We start from the raw sequence: 3,347 nt of genomic DNA, 5'->3' as shown, positions 1-3,347 counted from the left end.
GAAATTATCTGAAAACAATCATTGGTGTTTTTCTTTCCCTTTCCTTAAGCTTTCCCCATCTGCTTACCTTCCTCCCATTCATTTCTTCTTCAAAATACCAGGAAGCTAACTAAGGAAGTTTAAGCTTTAGGGGCCCTATTTGTACAAGCTCATTCCAAATCTCTAAGTAAGGTCCCTAGAAATGTGTCTACTTGAGTATGTTTTTTGCAAAGTTTGCAAAACTAAGAGATGTTGACCACAAATGATCAAGACTTTCTTTCCCCTTAGTCAAATGTCCCCTCATATCTGATGACACTGAGTGGCTACAGGCAATTTTGAGACTTAGCCACAATGAAACTAAATTGGGGATACAGTAGTTTAGAATAGCAAGGAATATTTATTGGTTCAAAATCACTTCCACATCTAAGTAAGTTGCTCCCTGTTCTGGTGTAGAAATGGCTTCTAGGAATACTCGCTGATTCATCCCATGTGGTGACATGAAGTGACAGAACCCAAGGTCACATCATTATGTGAAGATGTCTTACAGCAAAGGGTGCTGGAAGTATATGGGTAGTGAAGGGGATGCACAATAGTAAGTAGAGGCTTCAGTTTTTACTGGTGTCTAGTCAGAACAAAAGGTTTATTCTCAGTAATGCAGAACATGCAGTTTTTCCCTTTGAGAATCATACAAAAATAGAATTGGTCAGAATTCCTGTGTTTATAACCTTTGTTTGTGATACTACCTTTCCAGAAGTTGTAATCTGTTGTGATTTCTTTTCTCATTCTACATAACACTTCCACACCTAAAAAATAATAATAATAATCGGCAGCCGTACCATATGTAGCTGTTTCAATGGTATTCCCAATACCATATTTTCCTCTCTATTTTTATTTCCTCTTGTAGAATAAGAACATCTGGGCTACTATGAGAAAGGGTAAGGAGGCATTAAGCCAACAAATCTTTTTTTTAGAGAGAATAAAAATAATTTAATGTATATATTTATTGCCAGTGGAGCCCTTAATGAGATATTTTCTCTGCAAACATGAGGGAGAAATGATGGGCTATAATGTTCCTCTGGCCTTACTTGAGCAAAATAAAGGCACTTATTTTACTTACTTGAAGTACTTCATAATCCCCACTGGCTCAGTCCATTTGGACTGCCATAGCAAAAATACCTTGTGCCTTTATTTTACTTACTTACTTAGAATAAAATAAAGGCACTAACTAGAACCATGCTAGGTGAACAAAATGTATGACTAGATCTCTTATTCTTCTACCACTAAGTTACACTGAAATCACTATATTGACCTTGGAAGGATGGCGTCTGCGGTGCAGGAGAGTGGCTCTGCACAGGGGTCCTGGGGGCTGTCCCCTCAGCTCCCTCCCCGGAGCCACAGACCCCAGTCTCTCCTCACACAACTCCGGTCCCATCTGGCCTCCCTACTCCGGATTCCAGGAGTTGTGGTTCAGACACAGCAAAGTAACTTCCATTGAACTAATCCTCATACTGATAATAATTTTAAAAGCTGAAGAAATATGTAAAAAATAAAAATTTAAAGGCCCTAGAGAGGAACCAAATTAAATAGAAACTGGTGGCTATGACCCAAGAAAGGGTCATGCACAGATGTCACAAATCAGAGTCCACGTGCCCAAAGGAGATATCACCCCTGTGCATGAGGAAGCAGAGAAAGGGCAACAGGGCATTCCATGTACTAGTATGTATATCATGATAAACTCACAGACTGACAGAGGGTGGACTCATATGGACCGATGAACAACTAGTGGTGCCATTGTCAGGTACTTTTCATATGGAAAAAAATACAAAATAGACTATAGAATTGAACCACCTTACATGACAGAATATTAAACACATATATTTCATAGGTCCATATACTGCTTCATTTGCTCAGAGTAAACACAAAGGTTAGCAGTTCACACATATAACAACATTCTGTTGGCTATTCTGTCATTATTGCTAAAAACATGTTTCCACTGTGTACATTTGTTAGACTGTCAGTTACTGTTAAAAATCCATAACGGTGGAGAATCAAAACAACCCAAAAAGCTTGAGAAAAAACAAACAAACAACAACTATTATCTAGAACCGATGAAAATGAGCTATTCTGGACAAAAGGGAGGGGCAGAGAGCTGAAGGTTGGATGGGCTTTTAGGACAGCAGTAGTTGCTGATGAATGGGATTTTTGGACTGGAACACGCGGTGTTCCCCTGGGCAGGATGGCTTCCCCAGATTCTTTGTCTGTTGGAATCAAAGAATGAAACCAAGGATGCAAAATGGTATAGCAAAGGCAGAAATTTATTGAAGAACAAGTACAGACTCCCACGTAGGGAGGGGGAAAGAGTCCCACCGAGTTCCTTTTCCCCCAGTTTATAAAGGCTACAGTTTTTGTGCCTTGATATCACCTCTGATTGGCCACTCTTTCCCTTTGATTTGGTCACTATAGCAACTCCTGAGCTCAAAGGTCAAACCTCACATGGGATGTGTGAGGCCCTTCTTCTTTATTTTTTAAATATAGACCTTTGGCTACTCCCAGTTCCCTTATCTTATGGAAATGTAACTTCTGCCTTCCCTGTGTCTTATGGAAATGTAACTTCTGCTGCTTCCAACTCCCTTGTCTTATGGAAATGTACCCTTTTGCAACTCTGTAGCCCTGTGTTTTTTCCATGGACCCCTTAATTTTAAAAATTCCCTAAACCTGACTATTTCACCCCTAAATATTCCTATTTCACTGAGGGTGTCAAGATGACTCCTGACCCTTCTCTATGTCTGTTCATGGGGCAATGTTCTGCCTCTTCCATCACCAGCTTTCTCCTCAGACACAAGTTACTGCTTCTCATCACTACACATGACAGGTCCCTGTATTTCTTAGATTCTAAAGTACACATTTTCTCATCTTTCACATATCTAAAATAATTATAACATATATTTTATAACATATATTTAAAAACCGGTATCAACAGCCCTAGCTAGTCTGGCTCAGTGTGGGCTCTATCCCCAGTGTGGGGCGTGCAGGAGGCAGCCCATAATGATGCTCTCTCATCATTGATGTTTCTATCTCTCTCCCTTCCTCTCGGAAATCAATAAAAAAATATATATATATATATATACATATATTTTAAAATTCTTTAAAAACAAACAAAAGACAGGTATGAACAGTTGTTTTATAATAGAACTACACATTTAAGGATCTTTTTCATTTTCCCCCAAAATTATACTTCTTAGTATGTTAAACCAAGGAAATGAGATATTTATTAATACTGCTGCTGTATGGGGCAATTCTACCTAATCTAAGTTTTATTCTTTAAAAAAAAAGAAATTGAAAAAAAATTAGGTGCTACAAAGTCTAGT

Source organism: Myotis lucifugus, unplaced genomic scaffold, assembly GCF_000147115.1.
Source record: "Myotis lucifugus unplaced genomic scaffold, Myoluc2.0 scaffold_110, whole genome shotgun sequence".
Taxonomy (NCBI): Eukaryota; Metazoa; Chordata; class Mammalia; order Chiroptera; family Vespertilionidae; genus Myotis; species Myotis lucifugus.
Note: the sequence above shows the minus strand (reverse complement) of the source record.